Source organism: Saccostrea echinata, unplaced genomic scaffold (genome assembly GCF_033153115.1).
Source record: "Saccostrea echinata isolate AGI-Se365-2 ecotype Australia unplaced genomic scaffold, CSIRO_AGI_Sech_v1 ptg000015l, whole genome shotgun sequence".
Classification (NCBI taxonomy): Eukaryota; Metazoa; Mollusca; class Bivalvia; order Ostreida; family Ostreidae; genus Saccostrea; species Saccostrea echinata.
The window spans coordinates 658,897-680,190 of record NW_026889764.1 but is presented as its reverse complement, the minus strand read 5'-3'; the positions used below and the strand labels follow the sequence as shown (position 1 = coordinate 680,190).

Sequence of the window (21,294 nt, the reverse complement as noted above, 5' to 3'; positions counted from 1 at the left end):
AGCAAAATAGGACATTGTAGTACAAAGGAAAAAAAAAGAAAAGAAATGAAGTTATATACATATACATTGTACAGACTTAATATTCAATAATTATTTTAATTCACATACATCTATCTTTGCTCAGTATTTAATTTTATTTGTTAGTTTTATGCACATTTCCTGACATGCTTGAGATAAATTTAAAAGTAAATCCCGGGGAGGGGACTACATGTATTTTCAATTCTGAATCTCGGTTAACGATGGTTTGGGGCCGTGAAACGGAGATGAGAAATTGATACGGAACATTTGACTTCATCTTATAATTAAAACATTATGCAAAATGTACATATAAATTTAAAGAAAAATAGATGGTTTAGTGAAAGCAATTATTGAAATTATATTAGCATTAACTGTTCACAATTCAGAAACAGGGAATTAAACTCCACATCGCTCAGAATCCGTGAAAAAAAAATCTTTTATGAATTTTGAATGACAGTAACATGACGTTGTTTATTGCACTCATGAATAAATGTTATAGTTCTGAATTTAGAATCGTTCATTGATTCTCTAAAATAATTTTATTCATGTATATAAAAAATATGTAATAAGTAATTATAACATGTATGACTTATTAAACATAAAACTAAAGAATCAACCTTGCGCGTATCAGTTTTAAGTTAACAGTATTTCACCCCCACCCCCTTTTTGTGCTACACTAAAGCATAATGAAGTCGGTAAGCGCCCAGCCTGTACTGTTCGTTTATACAAAGGTCTCCGACAAGGAGAAAATGGAATAAAAAAAAAACATTATAATCTCTGTACAAAACTATTTCTAATTTTACAAAATTCATGTCGCACGATACACAGAATGTACTGATAAATGACCCGATTCTCAAAACGAAAGTAGAAATTTTACACGTGGTTGACATACATGTGTGTTCCAGAACAGCAATTTAGCTAGACGGCATTAATGGACGAAAGTAACTTCAAGTTTTGTTTTATTTTATTTTGATTTGTTTTTTTTAACTGACTGACCGCGTATAACATGTATAAGCAGTTATTTATTGATCTCCCTGATACTGGCGTATGTCCATAGACCTAACGCAGACAACAAAGAATTAAAGAAAGATGTGTATTTCATTGATTGAAAATCACACTGCACAAGATTTATAGTGTACTGATGGCTTAACAATTAAAATAATAATAATAATAATAATAAAAACAACGAAAGATAGAAAGCGTCCACTGGGTGAAAAAAGCAGTTTCCCGTCATGGGAAACTATATGGAAACCACATGGAAACCTCAAGATTACATCATGTTTCCTAGTGGTTTCCGCAGCGGATGCCAGGTTATTCCGTCAAGTTTCCCTGCCACGGAAACTACTACGCTCCGATTCCATTAGGTATCCCGAACCACGGAAACCTCAGGAAACCTGAAGTTTCCCAAGCCTCCATGTAGTTTTCCGTAATGGGAAACCAGAAGATTCCACTGGTTTCCATGTTTCCATAATTAGGAAACTATGGGATTTTTAACCTTTAAAAATAAAAACTTGTTTTAAAAAGTACTTGGGGAGAAAAACCACTGCAATAACAACACAATTATTATTTTCCGCAGATATTGAAAACTTTGTGAAAGGAGAAATATAAAGGTAAAGAAAAACACAAACATTTATGATCTAATTTTAACATTATGGTGTAAAAATGATTATAATAAAATTAAAACATGAAATATGAAAACAAATAAAATGTTTTTTTTCCCTAGAATATTTTTTTGTTAGAATACTGTAATGAATTTGTTGATGAAATACTTTCTTTAAAACAAATAATCATTTCTTAGGCTATTTTAGTTCCTTCCCAGATTAAAAACAATGACCACAGTAATTATCAGTAAATCTCAGCATCGACAGCACATCAACAGTATTTATCAGTATTTATCAGACTCCACAGTAAAGACGACAGTAATCATCAGTATTTATCAGAAACAACTAAAATTATCAGCAACGACAGTAATAATAACAGTAAATATCAGTATTTATCAGCAAGAACAGCACTGTATCAGTAATTATCAAACATTATCAGTAAATTTGGGATTCTCAGCACTTTTTTCGTCCAGTAGTGCCTGCAACATTCAGTCAACTGAAAGGTCACTGAAAGGTTTGGAAAGGTCACTGAATGACAGGGCTCTCCCCTTTTTTCTGTTTCATATTTGGATATTTTACACGAAAAAGACGTTCATGATAATCTAACAACCATGTTTTATGATAAACATGATGACTTTAACTATTCAATCGTCAACTTCCCTTACTTATGCAGCAATATACCTTCATCACCTGCAAACGGAGTTTATATCTCTTAGTTGATTCGATACGCAATAGCATGCTCTACGTATGAACAATTTATTGACAAACAACTTGATGAAACAAGAATTTCAGCAGTCTCGTTTAAAGTCGTCATTTCGTAAGTACTATGGTCGATGCAATGACCTTGTCAGCAAATACAATTTATCATTAAGTCAAGTAATGACTGACGTTTTTTCATACTAATTGTTTGCCCATTATTTACACACTTTATTTTCGACGGATTTATTTTTCCCTTATTTCCTGATCATGACAAGGAGCACACTGCGGGTGTGACCTGCCTGCAGGGGATGCTCACTCCTCCATGGCACCTGATCCCACCTCTGAAGTTTTAGTTGTCCGTATTTGCTCTGCTCCAAAATTTAAATTGTTTGATGGACTTTTAAGCTTGAATACTGTTCGTTATCTCCATATATTTCACAAACTAGAGGCAATCACTTACGTGTTGGTTTTATTGTTTTATGATAGCAACTTGTTATTATATATATTAATTATTTTTTGCTTGTCAGTTATTTTGCTTGCCAATTATATCGTCCCTTTAAACAGATGCTTTGACGGAATATCTCAAAGCTAGGCCATTATCTCTCTCTCCAAAAAATGCTCGCCTTACCGCGGTATCTAAAGCTTTGCAAATAAGATGAAGTTATAGACATGCTGTTGAGCTCATAGTAAAAGAAACTAAAAAGTAGTACATTGAAACCGGCTGGTATTTATGTATATCATTCCGTTACAAATGCGGCTGCAATTTAATGTTCAGAATACCAAAGTAATTGTATGGAAACCTTATAGAAGAGCAAAATTAATATATTTCATTCATCCGCGTCATATTCCGAGGGAAAACGTCTCGCATTGACGTCTAAACTTTAATTCACTTCTCTTGGGATTTTCCAGCCACTTCAGAAAAAAGATTAAATATTCATAATTATAAGAGACAATTGGTTTTAACTGATTTCTTTTTTATTTTTACATTTTTAACCGTATATTTTTGAATTTCACTGAATGTTTTAGAAAAATAAACATTTTAAATAAATTAATGATTAGTTTTGATAAATAATTGCTTATTTATTAATCCTCCCTGTGACATCCGCCAAAAGTTGTTTACCACTTTATCTCTATTTCTGAATAGATTACCAAAATCGAATGTAGGCTTTTAGTTCAAGTCACATTAACTTCTGATCAGGTAAATTTCTATTATAGTTAACAGACGTCATCTCAGAAATGATGCAAAATTAATAGTGCAAGAAACAACTCTGTTGCAAGCCTTTCAGAACATATTGGCAAAAAGTATTCATTTACATGTATAAGGATGTTTAAAGTAGTAGATACAAAGGTAGTTTCATAATAGTCAAAGACTTATGGAAATATAGATAATACTTTACTGGAGTTGGATTAAGCAGCAATTTTAAGTTTTCCTCCTTTTATCAATACAAAGACCATATTATATAAATTACAAATTCAAGTTCTTGTGGTATCTGAGGGACGACCGAAACAATAAATGAATAATTAAATAAATAATTTTGCAAATTATGCCTTTTTTGTAATTAGAAGCTTTTTAACACCTTCATATAGTGCAGTGGCACATGTAGACAGTGATACTATGCACACTGTAAGACAAAGGTATACGTGTGTTGGTTTCGCGATAGCGTTTTTTCCTTTTCGAGATTGTGGTTCACGAGCACTTGCTTTAGCTACGTTTGCAAAGGAAAACTTTTTTACATTTATGTTACTAAGTAAATTATTTATTATAGTGACATGTGTATTATACAGTTATACAGTGTATTTTACAACAATATACTTAGTTTTTTACACTCGGCCCAAAGGACCTATATGTCACTGTTTATATGTTAACAATATACATATATACAGGCACATAAATGAAGATAAATTATATTAGAATGTTCTTTTTGTGAAATTCTGACGAGTTTTAAAAGCATCGAATATAAAGTTTGCAGAATGTCTGGGAAATTTACATAAAATATCTGAAAAGAATGTATCATCTAAAGACAAATTTGATAAATTTTTAAAACCTATTTTACGAAAGAAGTCTATCCCTTTAATTTCATATAATTTACAGTGTAGTAAAAAATGTTTTTCATTTTCAATTTCGTTATTTTCGCAAAACTGGCAAATTCTGTCTTGGGGTGTCTCAGATTTATAACGTCCAGTTTCAATTCGAAGTGGTAATACACCGCAACGAAACATTGCCATAACTGATCGGACAGGTTTCGGTAAATCCATACTGACGTACTACTCCAGTTCATATTGATTTTTAAAAAGACGGTAAGTTCTTAGTTTGGAAATTTTTTGTAAATCTTCAATCCATTGTCTTTTAATTTTCTGACAGAGGAGTCTTTCGGCAAGTTCTATGCTGCATGTTGATAAGTTTTTGTACGTATACGGCATATTCAGAGAATCAAATAATACTTTAGTTTTTGAGGCCCAATTTGTTCTGTTATTTTGATTCCGATCCCAAAGGAAAATCTTCTTCGTCAGACGGTCGTTTTCTAGTGTCACCAGACGATTCCAGAATCGCAAGACGTTAATCTGATGTCGATAGTAGCATGGCATCCAACCACATTCTCCTTGGATTGCAATCAATGGGGTGAATCGGTGTACTCCTAAAAAATACCGCAAGGCGCGGGACTGCACCATCTCTGCACAATAATAATTTGTGGTTCCTCAAACTCCACTGCAGTAATCTAGAATAGAAGTAACACAGTTGAGATATAGCTTTTCAAATGTTTCAAATCCAACCATTTTAAGGGAGTGAATTTTAAATATCATAGATCCAAGAGCTCGTCCTCCAAATTTTCCTAAATTTTCCGCATTTCTTCTAAAATCAATATTCTCATCAAAGATTACACCTAAATAATTGTAGAAAGGTTCATAAGCTAAATTTTCTCCTCCTAGATAAAATGTATGAGTACTTCTTTTTTTGCGTTTTTTCCGAAAATGAACTATTTTGGATTTATTTGGATTGATTCGAAGACGCCATTTTTTACACCACGAGTCCATAGCATTGAGCATGTCCTGCATGTTCTTTACGTTCGGAGAAATGATTGCGATATCGTCCGCATACAATAGAATGCTTAAATTAAAATTTTCTTCAATCTGCACTCCTTTATTTAATGCTTTGATGGCCGCATCGAGATCATTGATGAAAAGCGCAAATAACGTGGGCGACAAATTATCTCCCTGTCGAACTCCTGAAGAACACTCGAACCACCCTGTGTAGCGGTCTCCTATCCTGATACAAGATTCAGTGTTAAGATAGAGAGATTTTATTGCATGATAGAAGTTTCCATCGATACCATGCTTCAGCAGACTAAATTGTAGTAATTCTCTGTCGACCGTATCAAACGCTTTTTTCAAGTCTATGAACGTAACAAATGTTGATTCATTATTTTCAATTACACTGTTTAGAGTAAATATATGGTCAATACAGGATCTATCTTTTCGATACCCATTTTGTTCATCCACCAAGATATCATTTTCCTCCAAATAAACTAGGAACCTGTTGTCATGTACGGAACTGAATATTTTGGCTACTACAGATAAGAGACTGATTCTACGATAATTCAAGGGAATTCTAGGATCCGACTTGTTATCTTTAATAATTGGGCATAGTATTGCTTTACGCCAAGTATGTGGTACAATTCCAGTGTCAAAGCATAACTGAAACATTTTATGCAATGTTTTGACAACGTTTTCATTTTTTAGAACTTCGTATGGCAGTTCATCTACTCCGACTGACTTGCCGTGTTTTACTTTGTAGACGACTTTTCGAATTTCGAGTTACTAAATAAACTTTGGACCAACATAGGCAACGTAGGATCTCCAGAATAGCGGACATTCAAAATTGAGGACCTAAAACCTTCTATTAATAATTTGATCTGATGAGTAAATAAAAAAAAAATAATTGGGTCGAATTGGCCTAATTCTGTCAGAGCTGTGATGAATCTAAGGGAGAAAATCTGTCAAGATGAAATATTCTTTGCGAATGCACAAGAACAGTTTGAAGAAATCTTGAATTCTTCTAAACGAAGAACTAATTTGTCTGAATGGATATCAAATTCGCACGATTGAATATCTATTTCGTCCAAACGATTATCTCATTCGTCCAAACGAACTTGTCCAAATAAATATTTATTTCTCCCAGTCTAGTGATTCTTGCAGGGATAGACATGAACAAATAATTATAATTACTAGCCACAGCTGTCAATTTCTAAAAAGAAACAACTAGAGGTTTGAATCTATTTTATTGATCTCCTAAAAGCAAAACTCCATCCAGATCCATAAATGTTGAATTATCAAATCAATTTTGTCTCATAACATTATACAGAGTAGTGTAGAAAGTTAATTATCATTTGAACAGATGAAATTAGTTTTGTAATTTCTTAGTCTTATTTTTAGTTTTTCTGCTGTGCACAAGATGAAACACTTCCTTTAAGTTTGGCTTAATGGTGGCTTATAGGTCCTTAATGATGGTTTACAGGTTGTCTTTAAGTCACTATTAAGCACCTTTAACCTAACTTTAAGTAATGAATACACCACCATTAAGTTACCATTAACTCATCTCAAAGTCTTTAATGGGTGCTTAAAGGTAGCTTAATTGTGGCTTAATGGTGGCTTATAGGTGCTTAATGATAGCTTCTAGACAATCTTTAAGTCACCATTAAGCCAGACTTATAGGTGCTTAATGTCCAAACTCCATTAAGCCACCATTAAACCACCTTTAAGCCACCATTAAGTCACCATTACGCAGTCGATAAAACTGCTTTTATGGGTTAAATATTATTTTTGTAATGGTTTCTTCACAAAAATTATAAATGTCGAGTTTATACATGTGTTAATTCGGGAAAAATAATGTAAAAGAAAGAAAATAATAAAAAAAGAAATGAAAAAAGCATCCCCAACAGAATTCGATACCACGACCTTTAGATTGGAGGGCAAACGCTTTAACCAATGAGCTATCGGGGCTGCTGAAATTGGAGAGAAATATAAAACCTTTATTTTTAACAAAACTTGTTTGGACTGTTACTTGTACATGTATTTTTTCCTAATTTTTATATTTATTGATCAATAATACGAATAATTATATTTATATATATTTTTAGAAAAGAATTTTTTTTCATTAAGTTTTATATTACGTTTATGTTACGTTAATATTTCTTAATCGTGGACCGGAGTTCGGTGTGATGGTGTGAAACAACTTTTTGATTTTAAGTAACTGAATTCCTCGTTCTGTTATTCGCAGATTTATAAGGATGAAAAGATTGTAATTCAACAGATATAACGAAATTTTGTTATTAAAATGAATATATCTTCGAAAGAGAACGATGGAAAAAAAAGATTATAGTTCATATAAATATACTGAGGATATTTACGATTTTTTTGCAATTTAATTGACAGTCTTTGCGTAACATTTAAGTTATAAATTATTTTTTTAACATATCATCTTCAGTTTTAATTCTTCTTATATCATTATGGGTATCAAAATAATTGTCTTTTTGTCTACAATCATAAATTCTAATTTGTTATATGCTTGTGTAAATTTTAAGTTTTGTAAAAGTGATAGATCATCAAAATCTGTCACTGTACGTTCCCGTGTATAGTTTCCTGTTAGCTGACCGGGGACTGGTGGGGACACCTAATTAAGGTCTATTGTTTAACCAGTCGATATACTGTACACTGTTTATTTTACCCCGCTTCCAAATGTGTATAAATCTGGTCGGATGCCCTGTTTAATCTGATCGGCTGTTCTTCTGAAAATTGATTTTGAAATAACAATTATTGAAGACCGACTATATTAAGATGAATTCTTACTTCTGCATTATTTTAAATAAATTCTTACTTCTGCATTATTTTAAATAAATTCTTGCTTCTGCATTATTTTAAGTAAATTCTTCTGCAGTATTTTAAAAGAAAGAAAAAAAAATAATGGCACTTAACCAAGATTGAATTCAAAATATTCATTAATTAATTCAATGATTGGCAATATAATCTATACCTATATATATTTTTGCATATCCTTAACATTTCTCTACCCAAAGAAAAATTAAGAGACTTGGAGATATTCCAGAAGAAAATGACTCTAATTACAATATTTCCTATGGATTCGGCAGCGGAAGGTGGCTCTCCAAACACGAAAGAAAAATACTTGATTTAAAAAAAAATATTATACATTATGTATTTATGGATAAAAATAATTTTAAAACAAGTATTCAAACAAACCGATTTTAGGTAGCGAAAATTTTAAGGCATTTGGTGAAGCTGTTCTCAGTTCCCGAGTTTATACGCATTGACAAAGATGTTAGAAATAGCGAGAAAAAATTATAAATTGAATAAGATTTTGCGTAAATGATATCGAAACAACCGTAAACTTAACAAGTTAGTTTAAAGACTTGATATTGGATGCGTTAAGGTGGTTTAATTAAATTTGGACAATAAGCGACCATTAAGCTGTAGCTTAAAGGTGGCGTAATGGTAGTTTAATGATGTTTGGACATTAAGCACCTAGAAGCTGCAGCTTAATGGTGGCTTAATGGTGGCTTAAAGGAATTAACTTCTATAAGCCACCATTAAGCCACCATTAAGCGATTGCTTAAAGATGGTCTTTCGTCCTGTGGTGTGTGCATTTGTTTTATACTGAGTGACTATCAAATCAATGGTGATAAGTTAAGTTGGGTATAGAAAGGGTAAAAAAATAAATCAGAATTCTAATGCAATTAATGACTTTTAAATTGGTGATGATTAAATAGAAACATTCTTGTGAAGCGCAGTGGAAATTATCTACGTTTTTAGTCTGGTTTAAGTAAGAGCTGAAAGGACATTTTTAAGATTTTGAATATCCAATTTTCACTGTTAAGTCAAAATGATATAATCTAGAATATGTTTTCTGACTAGACATCTAGATTGCAATTTCATGCTGGCAAATAGTCAATTTTTGTCCAATTTCATTATTTATTTCAGTACTTAAACCAGAAAATGTGTGGTTATCTTTTTGTAAAAGATCATTACATATTTAGTTTTTAGAAAAAGATACATCATTTCATTTCATCATCTACATCAGTTCTAAAATTCAAGATCAATGTTGACTATATAATTCATTGTGCGTAAATGACTTAAATTTTCATGTCGCACTTAAATTGCAATATTTTTTAAATATAGATGCTGATCAGATAAAAACTGTTGTTTTTATCAAATAAAACAATTTCTTGGATTATCAAGAAATTTGTGGTAAAATCTGTCAAGAAATGTTGTCATGCCAGTGATTTTACAAAATGTTGTTTTCAATGAAATATATAGAGAAAAATTAAATTATCTTCACTTTTGGCACACATCTGTACCTTACTGGTATATCATACTTTAATCGATCTGCTAAATTACCGTCCTACTAAAAAAAATCTTCTGCCAGTCTGTCAAGCAAAATTAATGGTCTTTATGTACTGTTTTATTATTGTGCCAAAAATAATGTCTCAACCGAAATATACATTCAATAAAAAGTAATCAATAAAATTTTAATATTCAATATAATAATAATAATACAATATCTATTTATACTGTTGCATAAAAATTAATAGCAATTCTCTGTAACCACTTAAACTTCTTTGCCACGCATGGTCACCGATTTTGATGAAACTTTGCCCATGATTACAACTTGACACCAGAAACATATATCAAATAAAATTTCGTTGCTATGTGTCTTGGTTGCCATGGTAACAGCCAGAAAGGTTGGAAAAATTAAGATTTTCAGCTACTTTGAATCTTTATTAAGCCTTAATAAAGACTAAGAAAAACAAGCAAACCATTCTCACAAAAACATGACACCTTGTTGCCACTTATGCTATAAAGAAACTATAAAGAATTTATCTCTAAGTAAGTGGTAACCATGGGTATATTTGGGATACATTATAAATACTGAGAAATGCTGAAAAACGCTTAATATTCACTATTGATAGGTGTTACATGATCAAACTCAATCAACAACGTAAGAAAAACAATAAAAATATTTTACCTTAAGTAATTGGGTATTGGCAATACTATTCTAAAAATAACTTTTATGGTTGCCATGGTAACACAGTGTTACCATGCAAAATCTGTTGGTAATATTGGGTTAGTGCTACTATCTTGAGGAAAAACAATAAAATTCATGACTGGCACATATACATCCTTAGGACCTTGCAACACCGACAACATAAGACAAGTTGGGATTAATTGTTACTTTGCAGTGTAACCATGGAAACAACGTACCAGTTGCTTAAAGTTATATTTTTTCGCTGCCTTAGGAATTTACTTACCTTTTAATGAAGAAACATATTATTTGACTCACCTTGAATAGTACTTATATGATAGAACTAAAGTTGAATATCATATATTGATAAAGTTTGTTGAAAAATACAATACTGTTGCTATGGTTACCGAGAAGGGAAAATGTTCAATTTTGTTAATTTTATATCAATATTAAACCCTATGTGCCAGCTTTTTGCATCCAGTTAGAGATTGGGTGGTAGTCAAACTTGAAAGTCAGGTTAGTTGTTCATAAACATCAATCATAAAAGTTTTGGGAATCTACATACAAGGGTACGTATCCAAGGAAACAGTATATTTTTTCAATTTTTTATGCATATTTGTTCGGCTAATTTCCATAGCAACGCTCTATTTAAAGAATTGAATTTGAATTTTATGAAATGTGAAATTTAGGGCCACACCAATGCCTTTAAAAATTGATCATCAGTTATATAGAAATATGCTTTTTTAAAAAGATAGGATAAAATTAAAACACTAAGAGAGTAAATTTAAAATCCCTTCGTAGTATTAAAACCATAGCAACCATTGCCAACCTAGTAGAAATATCATATTTCGTCCTTGGTATATGTTACAAGGATCTTTTGTCTATTATTTGCTCGCATTACAGCCTATAATTGTGTTTATTCTTAAGTATATGACTTTATAAAATTAAATGAGCAAAATTATTACTTTTGAATACTTTGTTTCCATAGTAACATATGTAATGGTTGATTTACCAAACATGTTTATAATGCATTTAAGACATCAGGCCTTCAATCTTCAGAAACAGTCATTGCCACTTGTTTGCTGTGCTGCAAACGTAAACTGTTGGACTCTGAACATGTTGAAAAAAGCTATTTTTCAAACTTTAGGACATGTTGATATGGTAACCACGACACATAGCAACCAATTTTTGCCTGATTTGAGTTTACTGCATCAAAGACTTTTATCTTAGAGAGTTTGGAGAAATTCTGAGACTATGCGTGCCACAGCTCCAATATAAAAGTTCAAGTCATTACAGAGAATGGCTCTTAAATTTAGAAATATATTGTACTAATATGAAATAACAAACAACGCTAAAAAACGTCTATCATCCCTTGATGAAGTGTTTACCGACGTCTTAATGATATTACTTTTTAAAAATTTGAAAGATATTATGCATATATAATACTGGTGATATTACTTTTGAAGCAATTCAATTTTCAAGCTTTTTTAAAGCCAAGATACGATTTTCTGAACAAATACAGAAAGCAATGTATGATGTTAGCAAGCAAGTATCTCAGAAATAATAATCCGTTGTCAAGACCCAGTAATAGGTTGAATTTACTAACAAGGTCTTTATTACGGTCATAGAATTTAGGAAAAACATTTTACAGGAGAATCTTGAAATAACTGTCACATAAACTTAGTTGTCAGTAACCTGTCTCCGTATAAAATTGATCGTATTCAGAGCATGCTCTAAAGGAGCAAAAAAGTTTGGAGTCGTAATTACCACATGCAGGTGATAGTGGAAGTATTACTACATAAATTAGGAAAGTGGACAATGGAATATCTTCTTTGAAGTTTTTGAGAATCCACATTTGATTTACACCACGTCTCAAATATGTTCAGTATAGATCGATTTCAGCTTTGGAGACTTGAATATTGAAGATTGAAATGTGAATTTAAAGAATTTGAAGAATTTAATCTTTAGAAAGTGAACTGCAATGTGAGCATAAGTTGAATTTCATAATGTAGAAATAAAAACGAGTTCTTCTAATATTCAGTTGTAATAATGATCCTTAAAACAAAGACACAGTTTCCTGACCAGTATTCTTCTCGTTGAGTACTTGAATAGAGGCTATTAGTCGGATTGTATATTTTTTCCAAAATTCTAACTCTCATTGAAAAGATAGAATGGTCAGGCAAATTGAAATGTTTTTAAAGATGTTGATGGACCCTAATGTTTATTTCGAACCTATGCCCGGATATTCTCTTGTTCAGTGAAGACTTTGTTTCTTGATATAAATCAGTCCGCATGGAGTATACATTGAATTTAATAGACAATGTTTGAAGTTTACTGAATCAAATTGTCCCAGTCTCAGTAAAAATACTTTGTACAGTAAAGATGCTATTAAAAGAATTGCTAGTAGTAAAATACCGCAAGTTTTACACATTGTAGTAAAACTTTTGAAAATGGAACACATGAATCCAAACAGAAATAGTCAAAAATATCTCTGATTGAAACCTTTTAATCTTTTATTTTCGTAAAGGTTTAGTTTGTTTCATACCAGAACTGGTTATCTGCTGACTGTGTATATAATAAATTGTTAATGTCCCTAAGGAGAATCCGAGGGGCACCAACCGTTCTGTTAGAACCTGTTCCCCTTTGCAGGTAGGTTAATGCTTCCCGAAGAAATATCACAGTGCACTCTGTGCCTTCATATCTCTGAACTACCAAAATATGACGTCATAATGGAAAATGACGTCAAGTCACTGCAAACCTGAGGTGTTATGTCAGGGAGAGTGTCATGAACTTTACACTTTATTTCAAACTACATGTAAAATGCTAGATAGCTATTGCAAAATTCACATGTCCTTGAAGGTTTTTTTTTTAGGTCTTATATGTCCGATTATTTTAAAAATACACCGCTTACCTACCCTTGATTGAAATTCAGCATGTTCAAAATGCTTATGGAAAATATACTTTTGAAATGTACTCTGTTTTATACCCGTGGTTGGAGGTAGAATTTATTTTCTATGTATGAAAGAGTCCGGTGCAGGTGATTAATGAGGATTAATCTGAGAAATTTTGTGGAAATCTGTAAGAAGAGGTTGTTCTTTAACTGAATCTTGCTTCGGAAAAATGTGTGTTGGCTTTGTTTTAATACAGATTACGATATTGTGTGGAAAATACCCTCAGATTTGTAGGTAAGTTGAAATTCTCACGAAATATTTTGTACCCAAGAAATATTATGACTTTTCCCAAGCACATTTCGGATACAGAAGGATACGATAAGTTTATTTATATAACAAAATGTCAATAATTATTGTGTTAATCAGCTGCGCCGAAGTGATTTATATGAAACACTTCTAAAAATTATAAATGACCGTCACGTTATTAACAAAGTCATGTGATATCATAACAAATATGTTAATATATACCCGAGGAATCCCTCTATATAAATTGGAAGTATTAAAGTTCAATACTTATAAATTAAAACCAAAACCGACCTCGCAATGACATATTATGTTTTGAGCACATTTTAAAGCTTCGGGAAGCGTTAACATAGCTGCGTTATAGACAGATTAACACCATTCTCTACTGGGCACCGTGTTAGCAAGTATAGAATCCACACATAAGGTGTAGAGTTCAAATCAAGCTTGCAGGAACATGCTTCATGAAAAAACTTAAAAGCCCGACGGCCTGTCATCCGACTGTTTTAACTGCAGATAACAGAGTGAGAAGACTTGAGTTTGCAAGTGATTATGCAAAATGGAAATTCAGTTCACTGAGACCTTTACTCTTTACTAATGAGTCAAACATTGTACGTCGATTAAGGGTATCTAGATTGAAAAGAGAAAAGTAGGCGTATTAGTGACTGCTGTGTTGCTCAACATGGTGCGTTAAATGTCGAGAGCTCTGTAATAGTCTGGGTAGGGTTTTCTATTCAAGGTCCATGGATACAAGGCCACTGAGGGCAAACATAATAAACCAGTGCCTTGATGCAGAAACTGTATGGGCCTTACTTTAATTAAACATGATTTGGATGTTCTACAGAGGGTATCTCCAAATATAAACAAAGTTGCATCTATAAGATGAATGAGATTCTGTTTCGCAAAGTTCCAGCCGTTCATTTATCCTCTATTTCCCTTGGTAATGCAGAGACAATATCTAGGCAAGGAGATGTTACACAAAGTACTGTAGATTCCTAAATATACGCGAAGAATTAATTATCGCGTAATTACGCGAGAAGCACCGCTCGCGAAATTAAATTACTCGCTTTTATTTTTATGGTGCTTTAATGTATGTAAAATCTCTAGACAAATCACCCCTTCGCAAATTATTGTTCTCGCGATTTGACGCCACTTTGGCCATTTCGCGATATTAAGTACTCGCGTAAAATAAGGAATGTACAGTATTGACATTGGTAAGATTAGCTAACACTAAAACAAGTTAAAAGTTATACAATCAATGCAATTTGAAATTAAATTTGATTAAGGGTTTACTATAAATTGTTACTTTTGTTCCTCTGTTAAAGTATATATCTACCATATTTTTTTGATGAAATGAGCCGTGACATAAGCGGCGAATCTTTGAGATTAATTATGCTCATATATATAATTGTAAAATTCTTAAGTTGCGCCAGGTATAGATTTGGATTTTACAGAAAATATTTGGAACCACGGGACTTTGAAAATGCCCGAACATATGACCACTTACAAACTCAGGCTGATTATATGCCAAGTGAAATAAATTCGAATTTTTTATAATGACTTTTTATATAAAAAAATAGGTTCACTTTTCTACAGAAGCCCATTTAGGACCTATCAAAAATATTTTTTGAATTTGATATAACGAATTGTCGAATTTGTTATAACGAATTTAATTCGCTCTAACAAATTCTAAAACTTGTTATCAGGAATTAAATTCGTTAAAACGAACTCTTTCACTTGTAATAACGAATTAAATTCGTTAAAACGAATTCGACAAATTGTTATATCGAATTCCTATATATTTTTGTATAGGCCCTGATAGTTGAATTTGATTTAACAAATTTTAATACGTTATAACAAATTTTATAATTTGATTAAACGAATTTTATTTGTTATAGCAAATTTTTGAAATTGTTTAAACGAATTCAACAAATGTATTATAACAGATTAAATTCTTTATAATGAATTCAAAGAAATTGTTTTAATGAATTAAATTCGTTATAACGAATTCGTCGATTCGTTATATCGAATTCAAAAATATTTTTGATAGTCCTAAATGGGCTTCCGTACTTTTCCAATATAATATCAAGTAGATGATATGTATAATTTTGCCTTTAGTTGGAGTCTGCTACATCTTTCAAGTTAGTAAGACCAATTGTAATAAGAACTAGAAACTCGTTGCTAGCAACGAGAGGTGTTCCGTCCGAATAACCATCCTAATATTATCAAAAAATTTAAAAAATAAAAAAAAAAAAATGAAAAATTAGCTTTTTTAAGTCACTTCCCGTAGCAACCAGAAGTACTGACGATGCACGAAAAGGTAATTCTGTTTATTTATAAATCATGTATTATACTCTTCAACAAGTCTCCAGTTCTTATCATTAGCCGTTCTTTAGATCCTTTGCAGGCAAATTTTCATTTTAAAATCCGGAAATTGTCCATAACTTGGCACTGGAAGCGAATTTTCAAATTTCCTCCCAGATGTATCAAGCTCCTATAGATGCGCATTATTCCTAAAAATTCTTTGGCAAGCTCGACTCTCTCCTTTTCCTCCAACCTGCTCGTTGGGGATTACGAAGAGAGCCGCCATTTTGAACAACCGCTTCAAATCTAAAAATGCGAACATATAAAATAATTGATGTTTTTACTTCCTTTATTCTTTATGCATTTTATTAAAAATTCTATTCAATTCCAGACAGACATGTCCGTGTAATCTATTTCTGCACTTCTATACTACTGCATCAGTCCTTTTGTCTACTTTGAAAGGCGGGACACGATACATTATTTTGCGCCAAATATCATAAGTAAATCTTAGCGCCTTTTCTTTGGCAAGCTCGGCTGCCTTCGTTAACTCCGACCTGCTCTTAGAAGTTTATGAAGACAGCCGCCATTTTGGACCACCGCTTCAAATTTAGAAATGCGAATATCTAGAGTATGGATTTATCAATTTTCAAACAAATTATATATTAGGCATTTTTCAGTGAGTATCCATTAACCCTCTAAATATTATAAAAAATATTGAAAAACAAAAAAGTTGAAAAATTCATTTTTTTAATTTCGCTTCCGGTAGCGACTGGAAGTACTAACAACGCACGAAAAGGCTATTCCGCTAATGTAGAAGTTGGGTTCTATGCTATCTAATAAGTCTTCAGTTCATATCATAAGCCATTTTTGAAAAAAAGGACAAAATTTCATTTTAAAACCAGAAAACTGCCAAGAACTTGGAATCGGAAGCGAGTTTTCCTAATTTTCCTTGTGATGAACAAAGTCCATTTAATGACACATAATTCCTGAAAGTTTCACTTAAGATACGAGAATAGTTTTTGAGACATCGCCTGCACAACATTTTGTGGAAAAATAATAATATTAATAATAACTAGAGCAAAGCTCGTTGCAAAGCAACAAGTAGGTCTTCCGTACGATTTTCAGTATCACTGCCTGTAAGATAGGTAAACGAAGGTAAGCCATTCATTATAAAGAAGGATACGACAAAAAATAATGTCGATCTGTCTTTCGTATACTTTAATAATTTAAATCTACACTGATATGCGTGATTTTAAGGTCAAGATCTAGTAAATAACTTTAGACTAACTGTTTGTGCTAGATCCATTATGACGTCATAATCAATTTCAACTTTCTTTTTCCCGTACTTTACGGCTCTAATATAATTATGTAGAAAATAAAGTATTTTCATGGAATTCAATTTGAAATCATATGAAAAGTAATCCCGATACCTATATTCAATTTAATATTATTTTAAGGAAGAGGCCAAGGACATACAAATTACCAATTTCTAAGAGACTGTAGGCAATCTGGATACATTTCCTTTGTCTGATATGGAAAAAAAAACTCCCGTGTTGATGACTGCTTTTCTTAATTTTTCATTGAAAATGACAGTTTAAAACTTGATTTTTCGTCCTGTTTATTTACAAATTATGTCCCGAAACACCTTATTTGACTTAGCTAAAGTTATAAAGCATCATTAAAGGAATTTATTTCTGAAATTTGAGAAATCTGTGGGCACCTTCCATTTACTAGATCTTGACCTAAAGCAATTTATGACTACTTCCGATTTGAACGGAAGTGACACTTATGGACAAAAAATGAGGTTGGAAGTCTTGGGTGATGTTACTCATTTAATTTTATGTAAATATCTCAAAAAATAAGTCGTTTCTGGCTACTTCCCGTTTAACCGGAATTGGTTGAAAATAACAGTACTTGATAGGAAATACAGTCGGACGCCCTCTGTGAGATTCATTATACTATTCCATGCCAATATCTTTAAAACTAAGCAATTTTGACTACTTCCTACTTGGCCGGAAGTGACGTCATTTGACGTCTTTTGACGGTGTCACTAGCTGTTACTGTCATTTTAGAGAACTTTCCTTCTTTGATATGTTACAAATTCTCAATACGTTTTTAGTTATTAAGAAAAAAAAAATCGATTCTTCAAGACCCCATATTTTAGGGGCCAGCCCTATTTTCATGATATCGTGTGAAAGACCTTAGAATTCTGCACTACTTTTGTTCTACATGTTTAAACAAAATATTTACAGTTAAAGAGATATTGTAGAAAAAGTATTAGAAATTTTGAAATTCTCGATATGCCTTTATTCGGGCCATAGGGAGCGTCGGCGTCCAGCAATTCCGGTGAGAATGAAATACGTTTGTCACATTTACATATATTGTTTTATCATCGCTGAAAATCTCAAGTTTCTATCTTAAGCCGTTTTTTTTAGAAAACTCGCGGACAAACACCCTCTAAAATTCATTAAAATGCGGAAATATCGTAACCGGAATTGACGTCATCAAAACAAAATAAATAAATAAATAAATAAATAAATAAATTTCTAGATTTTTTTATGTTCTATCAGACTTGAAAGTTTCGTTAAAATCGAGCAAGCCGTTTCCGTGAACTCGCGTGCACAAAATAGGTGAGAAAAAATAATAAAAACTGTGGAAAAGAAACCTAAGAATACAAGAAGATCTTCCGCTGAAGACGGAAGACTTTAATGATAATAAAAGAATATATATATAATGAAGAAAACTGCAACTGATGAACATGATGAGATCTGTGTTAAAAAAATACTGAAACCTTGATACACGTTTTAGTTTGAAATACTTCGTGTAAAAATAATTGATACATTTTCTGTTACAATCATGGTGCTGAAGAATAAACCATTCTACTGTTGAATAAAAATCTCGTTATCAAGATAAAAAATGCACATTTTAAACAGAAAATAATAGAATGTAGGGAAAAAAAATCTGATATTTTACATACTAAAGTTCATACGTGGAATGTCAACCTGAGTACATATTTGTTTATTTAGCATATAAATTTGTCTTTATAAAAGTATAAATTAAGTCAAGAGAATGCAGTAACGATAATCTGGAGGGAAGCCTAAAAAAGGAGACCCCGAGAAAAAGATAGAAAAATTAACTACATTGTGATGTTTGAGCAGTTTTTTCTTCTTTTTTTTTTTTGCCTGTAAGAACGTACTAATATCCTTGGTCTTCTGGTATTCTTTTGTTTTGAAATGCATTTTAATGAAACTTCGAAATTTGTAAGAATCTTTATTGAAAGAAGCAAAATACAAGGAGGAGTAGACCTTCATATTATTTTGTAGTTTACATCAGTGTATCAGAGGACAATGACAGAGAAAAAAAAATGCATAATTATAAAACATTATAAAAAGTTGTACGACCTTTCTTTCAACTAAGATAATGTGTAAAAGGAAATAACTGGGACTTATAATTAATGTTAGTTAAGTGTGATATGTATTCTTAGTTCACATATGTACATACAACAGCAACACCATTTTCTGAGCGAAATAAATACTAAGTACAGGTAGCAAGTTTGTGACAATGCGATTTGGAAAAAAAATCTTAAAGCATGTTAACAATGGTTGGGTACCATCTTGCTCCTCAGAATTATCCATAAATGTGCCCTTTGCTAGCTAACCTGTTTTCATAGTCTTATAATGTATAATTCTTTTAAAAATATTCTATATGAAAACATTATTTCTATTGATTTGGCCTTTAATTCATCGAAGGTATATATTGTCAATGTTCAATGAAATAACAATACTCATTTTCATTTATATATTTATACCACTTACCCTGAAATGAAAGATTCCAAATACTCTGGAAAAATTAATTCTCTTATTTGGATATTTTACTAGTAACAGACATTGGTGGCAAATTAAAAACAAAACTTTATGACAAAGGAGATTTCATCGACTTTTCTATTTAACATTCAATATTGATGCAAAGTATACCATTATCAGCTACAAATGCTGTTTTCTATGGCCCCAACCGTTCACGGTAGCTCAGTCGGTAGAGCGCTCGCTTTGTGATCGGAAGGTCGTGAGTTCGAATCTCGGCCGCGACTGACGTAAGTCGATAAAAAAAAAATAGGTAGCAACTGTTCCTTCGCCATGCGCTCTGCACTTTGAAGTGAAAGTTGCGGGTCCTTCGGATGAGACCTTAAAAGCCAAGACCTCGTGTCACGGCAGGCGTTGCCACGATAAAGATCCCTCACTGCTCAAGGGCCCTGAGTGCCGAGTAAAGGTCAAAATTTGGAGCCCTTCACCAGTATATGGTGACGTCTCTATATGAGTGAAAAATTCTCGAATGGGACGTAAAACAACATACAATCAATCAATCAATCAATCAATCAATCAATCAATTAATCAATCAATCTATGGCCCCTCATTGATTGCATTCACAAGAGTATATCCTGACTACATTTATTTTATAAGCCGAGGCAGACTACTTCAAAATTGATATTACATCATATCTTTGACCTGGCTGGCATTTCCTGAATAAAAAAAAATCCATTTTTTATACTAATTTGTCAATGTTTTTTCTCTGTTTACCTGATAGCAACAAAGGGGTGTGACCGGTCGACAGGGATTCCTTCTCCCTAATACAACCTCTGGTGTTTCCAATGGTATGTGTTTTCTTGCTCTTAATTTTGTATTTATTTATAAGATTCTGAACTTGATGTCTCTTCATTATCTTCCCTTATTCCTTATAGACGCTATTTCAACAAGGTAATGATATTATATAAATATTGCATGTAGTTTAGTGTAACATTGAAAATTTTCATCTCAAGAAAACCAAGCCGAGGTTGACAATGGTTTTCGAGGAGTGAAAATTTTCAATGTTACACTCAACTACATGCAATATTTATTATATTATACTAAATGTTTCATACAAATACATATAACAGTATATCTTACGCGCATAAATTCTGCGTAGTCAATATTTTTTGGAATATCATCCGTCGTCAAGCAATGTTGACCGTTGCTACATGTACGCTGGAGGGCGTGGCTTCATTATTCAGCGGGTAATAGTGTTTTTTAACAAATGTTTCTCGACGAATCAGATTCAACTAATTAACATGAGAGTAAAAAAATATTAAGAATGATATACTTGTATTTAGATATAACTTGATGTTTCAAAGAGCGTTATATGTTATTTTTTATACATTTTAAAATAAGTTGAATAACGAATTAGTTTTTATTCTGCTGATAAGTTTCTTTTTTCGATGTCTACATCCTCTCCGAGATAGTTTCTGACCTGCTATTATTTAGCGATTTGCTTATCTGACTTTCCATAACTGATACTTGCAAATGATATATCAATGAAAAAAATCATTGTTTTTCTATGCAATATTCTTACATATAAATGGCAATTTATGCAATTTAAATAAACGTATATTTCTCTTAAATTCTAAATTTGCTACAAA

The 21,294-nt window shown here is 32.0% G+C and overlaps 1 long non-coding RNA gene across 1 annotated transcript in view; it reads right to left on the bottom strand.

Annotated features, from left to right (window-relative positions):
• Positions 1-4,137: 4,137 nt before the first annotated feature.
• Positions 4,138-21,294, bottom strand: part of LOC133187690 (uncharacterized) — a 91,935-nt gene continuing 74,778 nt past the window's right edge. The window contains exon 3 of the long non-coding RNA XR_009721230.1: positions 4,138-5,035. This is a non-coding gene — a long non-coding RNA (uncharacterized LOC133187690). The remainder of the gene's footprint in view (positions 5,036-21,294) is intronic.